At 36.9% G+C, this 9626-nt stretch overlaps 1 non-coding gene across 1 annotated transcript; it reads left to right on the top strand.

Annotated features, from left to right (window-relative positions):
- Positions 1-7539: 7539 nt before the first annotated feature.
- On the top strand, positions 7540-7646 carry LOC141663156 (small nucleolar RNA R71). The gene has a single exon (XR_012551240.1). It is a non-coding gene; the product is annotated as a small nucleolar RNA R71 (small nucleolar RNA).
- Positions 7647-9626: the final 1980 nt, after the last annotated feature.

The raw sequence follows: 9626 nt of genomic DNA, 5'->3' as shown, positions 1-9626 counted from the left end.
AAGTATCCTACCCATGATTTGGAGCTAGGAGCTATAGTATTCACTTTGAAGATTTGGAGACATTATCTATATGGAGAGAAATGCGAGATTTATACGGATCACAAAAGCTTGAAGTACATATTCACACAGAATGAGCTTAATATGAGACAGAGGAGGTGGTTAGAGTTGATCAAGGATTACGACTGCACAATTAACTATCATCCCGGTAAAACAAATGTCGTGGCTGATGCGTTAAGTCGGAAAGAAAAGTTGAATGTGTTATCTGTACCCGAAGAGATATACAAGGAATTTCAGAAACTGGAATTGGAGTTTAGAGTTTGCAAGCCTGATGAAGCAAAAGTGTATAGTATGACTTTCTAGCCGGAGTTGTTAGAAAAGATAAGAAAGTGTCAAGTAGAGATAATGGATTAGGACATTAATCGTTTGGTAGGAGAGGAATTGTGCACGCAAAAGGACGATCAAGGTATTCTTAGGTTTTCTTCTAGAATTCGGATTCCACCAGTAATGGAGTTGAAGAATGAAATTTTACAGGAAGCTCATAATTCAAGGTATTCAATCCATCCAGGAAGTACCAAGATGTACAGAGATTTAAAGGAAAATTATTGGTGGCCCGATAAGAAGAGGGAAATTGCAGAATGGGTTAGCAGATGTTATATATGTCGGAAAGTTAAAGCAGAGCATCAGAGACCAAGTGGATTGTTGCAGCCATTAGAGATTCCAGAGTGGAAGTGGGAGCGTATTGCCATGGATTTCATAGTCGGATTACAAAGAAAGAAAGCTAATCATGATGCCATTTGGGTTGTAGTAGACAGACTTACTAAGTCAGCTCATTTTCTGCCTATAAATGAAAGATTTTCACTAGACAAGTTAGTCCATATGTACCTGAAAGAAATCGTAGTTCATCATGGAGTCCCTGTGTCTATCGTATCCGATCGGGATCCGAGATTTAATTCGAGATTTTGGAAAAGTTTTCAAGAATTTTTGGGAACGAGACTGAATACGAGTACGGCTTACCATCCACAGATGAACGGCCAAAGCGAAAGGACAATCCAAACAATCGAAGACATTTTACGTGTTTGTGCCATTGATTTCAAAGGAAGTTGGGAAGAGCATTTAGCCTTCGTAGAATTTGCTTACAACAACAGTTATCACGCCAGTATTGGGATGCAACCCTATGAAGCTCTTTATGGACACAAATGTCGATCTCCTGTATATTGGGACGAAGTAGGAGAACGCAAAATTTTTGGACCTGAATTGGTGCAACAGACGAAAGAAGTTGTTGAAGTTATCCAGAAGAGATTGATAGCAGCACAAGACCGTCAAAGGAAGTATGCAGATCAATCAAGGAAATATATGGAATTCGAAGAAGGAAATCTGGTATTACTGAAAGTATCGCCATGGAAAGGATTGACACGATTTGGAAAGAAAGGAAAACTGAGCCCAAGATATGTTGGACCTTTTGAGATTCTAAAGCGTGTTAGCAAAGTAGCTTACGAGTTGGCGTTACCCCCGCACATGGAGCACATTCATAATGTTTTTCACGTATCGATGCTTAAGAAGTATAATCCAGACTCCAGGCATGTAATCGAATACGAGCCAATAGAGCTTCAAACAGATTTATCATATGTAGAGAGTCTGATAGAGATTCTAGAAGAAAGAGAGAAAGTGTTAAGAAATAAAGTGATAAAGTTAGTCAGAGTACTGTGGAGAAACCCAAAGGTTGAAGAGTCAACCTGGGAGTTAGAAAGTGATATGAGAGAAAAGTACCCTCATTTTTTTTCTTAGGAGATTCTGAGGACAGAATCCTTTTAAAGGGGGGAGGATGTAATATCTGGAATATATCGTGTAGTTATTTTTGCTAATAAATAAATATTATGCATGTTTCGTGTTTATTCTGTGAAGTATTTATTAAGTGGTATATGTGTCCGAATGTTTAAAAATAACATAAATTGAGTATTTTAATTTTTATATACCCAAAATAAAATATAGATAATTGTCATATCTTTTTATTTATTTTTATGTTGATTTATGATTTTATAGGAAATATATGGATTTTATAAATTCTTTTTCCAAGTATTTATAAACTATTTTATACAATCGGGAACCAACCGACGTCACCCGTTTTTACATTCTTATAACCCGAAACTCTTCCGAGAACTCCTTCCTAACCCAATTGCAATATTCCGAGCATTTTCCATGTTTCAACTTTTTCGATCCGACGTACAGTTTGTCCTATGCGGGTCCCGACGCAATATTTTCGATAAATTATTCATTTCGGTAAATCAATAAAACTCTTATTTTCGATAAACGGGATCTTTTTATTAACCTATTACAATTATCACCTCGTAATACGTGTAACCAGGCGCTGAGACCAAGACCGCAGTACAAATTGTACTGATTTGGATAATTATCCCGAAAACCGGTACAGTTTGGAACTGTTTTTATAAATAAACGTACCATTTTATATCCGGAATGATCCAACGGGATACTAGTTTTCCGTAATTATAAATAACCTTTACTATATTTTATTTCGTACCGAAAATCATTTGCAAACAGTAATTATAAAATTTTCCAGAGAAAAACCCTAATTTCATAAAACCTTCTGACAATCAAACTACAGTTTCAAGGTGTTATTGAATTCCGTTTGGAAAGCTCTAGTAACCAAAACGAAGGACTTGGAGTGTACTTTCAGATTCCAGAACTTGTTTTATTGCAGAATCAAAGGTTTATTTTCTGTAATTTTATTTATTTTCGAATTATTTTGATTAAAAATATGAATTTTTGTTCGGATGATTATTTGAATGATTTGATGCTTGCATGTTGTAGAGCTTGTTTTCCTGATGAATTTGATGTGTCATATGACTGATATGGAGTTCAGTAACATGTTCAAAATTGAGTTTAATTTTCGAATTTTAAAATTAGGGTTTATAACCCGTATGAATGTTCTTAATTAAAATTTAGGGCTTTTTGTTCTATGGGTTATTAGATGTTGAAATATAGTGGGTTTTGTTCCTCATGAAATTTGCAATCGATTGGTGTATAGCTCGTTAACAGACGATTCATGGTTTGAACGGAGTTGTGTTTTGAAGTTTACGTTGGGTCGCCGGAAACCGGCGAGTTTCTTGAGCTTTTTCCGGCCAATTCTGGAAATGGTTGTGTATTTTGATTGCATATACAAGTTGCTGGTAGCCTGTAGTTTAATTCTGGACAATTTGGTGGCCTGAGGTGACCAGAATCGTGTTCTCCGGCCACACTCCGGCGAGTCGGCGGCGGGGGTTTGCAAAATTGGAAACAGACCCCCGAACTTTTGAAGAAGATGAAGTTCAGTCCCTGAACTTTCCAGAACTTGCAAATTTAGGATTCCTGTTTATAAATTATTTAAAAATCATATTTCCTATTTATTTTAATTATAAAAATTCATTTTTAATTTCTGAAAATTCCAGAAATTATTATTTTAATTCCAAAAATTATTTTTAATTCAAAAATAAATCTGAATTAATTAGTTAATTAATTTTAGTTAATAATTAATTAGTTAATTGGTCAATTAATTCGAAAATTAATTGATTAATTGATTTAATTATAATTAATTAATTTTAATTAATTATTTAATTAGATTTAATTATTTATTAATGATTTAAAAATTCCGAAAAATAATTTGGAGCTTTAAAATATTACTTTAAATTGTTTACAAGGCTCGATAACTATTAAAAAATTATTTTGAAGCCAGATTTGGCCAACCGAACCCTGTTTATTGCTTTAAAATTGATCCAACGACTTTTTTTAATTCCGAAAAATGTTTTAAAAATCATACTAAATACCCGAAAGCCTGTTTATGACCCGAGACTTCTCTATAAATGGAATGTCATCGATTGTTTGATGTACTATGTGCTATATGTGACTTGTTTGTTTGACGGTCGGTTTATATGTTCGATGTTTACTTGTTTATAGCTTAACTTTCAATCCGTTAGTCAGATTTGGGTAAAACGAAGGGTAGATAGAAGTGTATAACAAATAAAATTGTATGAGTTGAGTATTGATAGATGTTTATGATAGGTGAGCAGATGAGGCAAGGCGTAGGAAAGGGAAACAGATAGTCGAGGAGTAGGAGATTGTGATTGGAAGTTAGAGAAGTATAGCAAGCTAGTACCAGGCAAGTGTTCTGAACTTTTTTGAGATATATTCGTACCAATGAGTCTCTATTGGTTGAGCAGGGTTTAATACTACCAAGTTTTCTATCGAAATTGAAAATTAAGGATGTTCATCAGTCAGTTTGCTTCTTTCTTTGACTGACGTAATTGATTCGCCGTTCCTTCCGATTCGGATGGAGATGCGGAATCTTCTTCTACTTTTGAACCAGTTCTCGACCCCGAGCGTGGGCGACTTAAAGATTGATTGATAGTCCTATTTTATATTGCAAGTGCTTTGAAGCACTGAACCCTAAACCTTGATTCCAGTTGTTGATCTTTGAGCCGTAAACCTTATTCTTTTTGAGCAATTGATTGTTGTATACCCGAATACGAATTACAGATATACGATACTACTCCACAAATACATACAAACTAAATGCCAAACAATGAATAATATTACTTACATACTCAAACCATTGTACCTTATGCTTTGAAAGACCAAATCCTTGCAACCTTGAAACTTTGATTCCTTTGTTATCCAATTCTTTCATTACCTAACAACCATTCTTTGAAATTGCCATATTGGTCGTTTATGAAGATTGAAACCATTTCATTATTGAATATCCAATGTTGCTTATGATTTTGTTTATTGCTTTACATTGTTTATTCTATTATTATGTTAGAATTGGATTATTTTATAAAATTGTGGACCAGATTCGTGGTCAGACCAGATTGGTGGTCAGACCAGATTGGTGGTCAAGTTAGGCCAATGTGTGCCTTGGATCCAGTAATTAGAGTAGAGCCGTGTGCCTCCAATTCTAAATCATTAATCATTGTTCACTTGATACCTTAACCCTTTTCACTTGATGATCATTATTCTCAGTCTTGTCATTGTGACTTGCTGAGCTAGTTAGCTCATTTGTGTGATGTTGTTTATGTTCTTTTCTAGTTAAGAAGGAACCAGTTGGTAGCGATGATCCCCAATCCAGTGCGAGAGCTAAGGGTGCAGGTTGATCGAGTTAAGCTAGCTGACAGCTTTTGAGATAGTTTAAGTTTGTAAAACTTTGTATTAATGTTTAATGTTTAGTTCTAAGTTTGAATAATTGGGATTTGGACATTTTTAATATAAGTGTGTGTGTGTGGCTTGTGTACATACTTTAACCTGTTGCGGTCCATGGTAGTTGGTAAGTAGGGTCACTGCATATTATTATTATCTTTAGTATTTTTATAAGCTGGTTATAAATAAGGTGTGTGTATGTGTGTGGACCCCAAACTTCTGACCCGGGTTTGGAGGGCGCCACACCAGTCCTATCAACTGCCTGCTGCGCATGAGAGGGACCATATGTAGGCACGGGAGGAACCGACCGGTCAACCTTTAGATTATCATAGATATATCCCAACCCCTTGTCAGGGGGTGCACCTAAAAATACATAACTCAAATGATATGGCAGCGGTTTGAGCACAAGTGTGGGAGCTTCTTCAATAGATGGCTCAAGACATTCCTGAGAAATTTTCAGCTCTGATAACCCAAGAGAATCGAATGGCATATTCAACTTCCTCTTCCAAGGAGGTGCATTCAAAACCTGCAATTGCTCTGCCCCTTCATCTTCAATAACTAATTCCCCTATGAAGGATCTCTCTAAGGCATCTAACTTTGGCATTTGCTCAAGCTCCGAATTCATGACAGAGTCGACCCGCTCTACTTTAAAGCATTCTTCTTCATCAGTTGGGAATTTTGTTGCTTTGAACACATAAAAGGTGACCTCTTGATCTAGAATCCTCATTATAAGCTCTCCCTTTTGCACATCGATCAGATTTCGGCCAGTAGCTAGGAATGGTCTCCCCAAGATAATGGGAATCTTCTTATCTTCCTCAAAGGCCAGAATTACAAAATCAGCAGGGAAGATGAGTTTGTCCACCTTAACCAAGACATCCTCCACTATTCCTCGCGGATAAGCGATGGAACGATCAGCCAGTTGCAATGACATGTATGTCAGTTTCGGATCAGGTAGACCATGCTTCTTGAGACAAGGGAAATAGTTAGATGCTAGCTCCCAAATCACACAAGCATTTGTCGAAAGACAAGTTCCCAATAGTGCAAAAAATAGTGAAACTTCCAGGATCTTTAAGCTTCGGAGGCAATTTCTGGTGTAGAACTGCACTACACTCCTCCATTAGAGCAACGGATTCCAACTCCTCAATCTTCACCTTCCGCGAGAGAATACCTTTCATGAACTTCGCATAGTTCGGCATTTGTTCTAGAGCTTCTGCAAAAGGTATGTTGATGTGCAACTGCTTGAAAACTTCCAGAAACTTGGAAAACTGCTTGTCGAACTTCTGCTTCTGAAGTCTTTTAGGATATGGCGGAGGTGGATAGACTTGTTTCTCCCCTGTATTTCCCTCAGGAAGAGTGTTTTCAACAGCTTTCTTCTTTGGTTCCACCTCGCCATCCTTCTGCACAACCTTTTCAGCAACAATCTTATTTGCTGGAATTGGCAAGGACGCGGGCATGCTCTGTATAGGATCAGATGTGCCTTCATTCTGTAAAAGAATTTCAGAATCTCCGTCTTGCTGAATTTGGGGGCTCGCGACCTTTTCAGACCTCAAAGTGATTGCCTTTACCTGTTCCTTGACTTCCCTCTCGCCTGGATTGGCTTCTGTATCGCTAGGAAGTGTTCCTGGTTGTCAATATAATAAGACGTTAGAAATTTTCCCTATTTGGTTCTCTAGAGTCTTAATAGAAACAACATGACTTTTGCATATTAGAGCCTGGTTTTTGCACATAAGCCTCAACTCCTCCAATTCATATTTTTCATTCAAAGATTGACCTGCACCTCCATGAGTTTGCTGTTGCATTCCCATTGGCTGAAACTGTTGCCTTGGTGCAAATTATTGCTGAAAACCAGGAGGATTGAATTGCTTGTTTCCAAACTGCTGGAACGGTTGTTGCATCGCATTCTGATTATTGCTCCAACTGAAGTTAGGATGATTCCAGTTGTCAGGATGATAAGTGTCTGGAACTGGTTGCTGCGATATCTGAAAGTTGCTCATAAACTGAGGTAATTCACTAGATATAGCAAATTACTCCATCGTATGCGAACCTGTACACAACTCACAAATATTGGTTATCTGATTAACACCATAGTTAGCCAGAGAATCGATCTTCATAGACAAAGCCTTTAGTTGAGCAGTGATAGCCGTAGCTGTATCCACTTCAAGAACTCCTGCTACCTTGCCCTGTGGAAATCTTTGGGTTGGATACTGATATTCATTAGCATCCATTAGTTTAATTAGATCATAAGCTTCCTCATAGATCTTTGCCCATAATGCTCCACCCGATGTTGCATCGAGCATGGGTCTTGACTGTGCTCCCAAACCGTTATAGAAGCAATTGATGATCATCGAATCAGGCATTCCACGATGAGGACACTTTCTAAGCATCTCCTTGTAGCGCTCCCAAGCTTCACATAGAGATTCTCCCGATTGCTGTGCAAATTGAGTAAGAGCATTCCTGATTGCAGTTGTCTTCGCCATAGGGAATAATTTAGTGAGAAAATTTTGAGCAAGATCTTCCCAAGTAGCAATCGAACCAGCTGGTAGAGAGTGTAACCAGCTCTTAGCCTTGTCCCTTAGAGAGAATGAGAATAGTCTCAGTTTCACCGCATCCTCAGACACACCATTGAACCTGAAGGTATCGCAAATCTCTATGAAATCCCTAATATGCGTATTGGGATCTTCCGTTGGAGAACCCCCAAATTGGACTGAATTATGTACCCATTGAATCATGCTAGACTTGATTTCAAAGGTGTTAGTAACAATGGCTGGTCTGATAATGCTAAACTGAATATCATTGATTTTTGGTTGAGAATAATCTATCAAAGCTTTCATATCTGCTGGTGGTTCTCCCATTGTAATAAAAACTAGTGTACCTGAAACACATGACTAAAGTAAACCTTGTAAGAAAATAATCCGAGTCAGTGAACTTTAACGACCACTGATGACAATCACATAAACTAAATTTAACACCGAGTCCCCAACAGCGGCTCCAAAAACTTGTTCTATGTAATTCAAACGCGAAAATACACGCAAGCGTACGCGATCACAAGTAGTATAGATTACATTAAAGTTTGTTCCCACAGAGACTGGTTTAAACAAAATATGCGCTTATACAACAATGTATGGTTATCATTCAATGCTAAGACAAATAACAAATTGAGTTTTGATTTAACTAAGAGATTATACTAAATAATAGTAACTAAAGGAATTAAGATTGAATTACTTATATGACAATAAACATGAGATTCTAACTTCATTAAATACTTCATTCAAAGTTTATGTTTTTAACCCTAGCATGTGATGGTGATATAAACTAATCAGATAACACGAAATTATTATACGCTAACTTTTGTTATACGTATACCCTACTACTAAGCATCCAAAATTAAGATAGAAGATAGAAGACACCAAAAATTCTTAGACCCTATATGTCTATAAGATTTGAAAACATAATGGTTTAAGAGGAAGTTATCTATTATGATTACATAGGGTGAATAAGATTGTTAAAATTACCCACAAAATCATGCATGTCAATTTATACATAAACCTATGCTAGCATAGCAAGTTCTAAACCTCTATATTCACTGTCGCTTCAATAGAGATTAACAAAAAATCTTAGATGTTAGCTATTAGGAAATCATAAATCACCACACACTAAAGATTTAAAACAACTGACTATTGAAATCTATAGATAAATCCGTTAGAACCCCATGACAATGATTTGTTTATAATCAAACTCATATCACCATAGGTTCCAATGAAAACATGATAAAGAATATACGAGTACTAGGGTTCAAAGATAAATCGAAAACAAGCATCAAAGTATCAACTATATTGAAGAATACAAAAGTCTTCTTCTTCGTAGCCGTCTTGTGCTCTCTAAGTCTTCTCAATGCTCTCCCTTGGCTCTTTCTTCTTAAAAATGAATTATTATTGATATATATAGGCTTCTGGTGGACCTGGGCTCTCAAATTCTTCGATTTCAAGTCAAATCAGGATTCTGGTACAGGAGCTAGGCGCGGGCGCGCGGGACATGGCGCGAGCGCGCGAGCTTGATTCCTCTGCGGCGCGGGAGCACGGAGCTAAGGCGCTGGCGCGCGGGATTTATGCTCCTTGACTACAATTTCTTCTTTTTTCCATAACTTAAGCTCTGTTCATCGGAATTTGACGATTCAACATTCCACGCGAAGCTATAGAGATTTTCTACAAATTGAGAATGGTCTTATCTTCAGAAATTGATCTCTTTTCAGCATATTTCCTTGAAAATCTCATTTATTCATCCAACTAATGCATGTAACGCAATAACACAAAAACACATCAAAAATACCAATAACTTGAATCTAAAACACCAACTTAAGACTATAATGAAGCGTTCCAAGTAGATATAAAATCCACTTATCAGAGTCTACTAGGGACTTTATATCTTGCTGTTGACTTTGCACC

Source organism: Apium graveolens, chromosome 5 (assembly GCF_009905375.1).
Source record: "Apium graveolens cultivar Ventura chromosome 5, ASM990537v1, whole genome shotgun sequence".
NCBI classification, from domain to species: domain Eukaryota; kingdom Viridiplantae; phylum Streptophyta; class Magnoliopsida; order Apiales; family Apiaceae; genus Apium; species Apium graveolens.
Note: the sequence above shows the minus strand (reverse complement) of the source record. Positions and strands in the feature narration are given on the sequence as shown.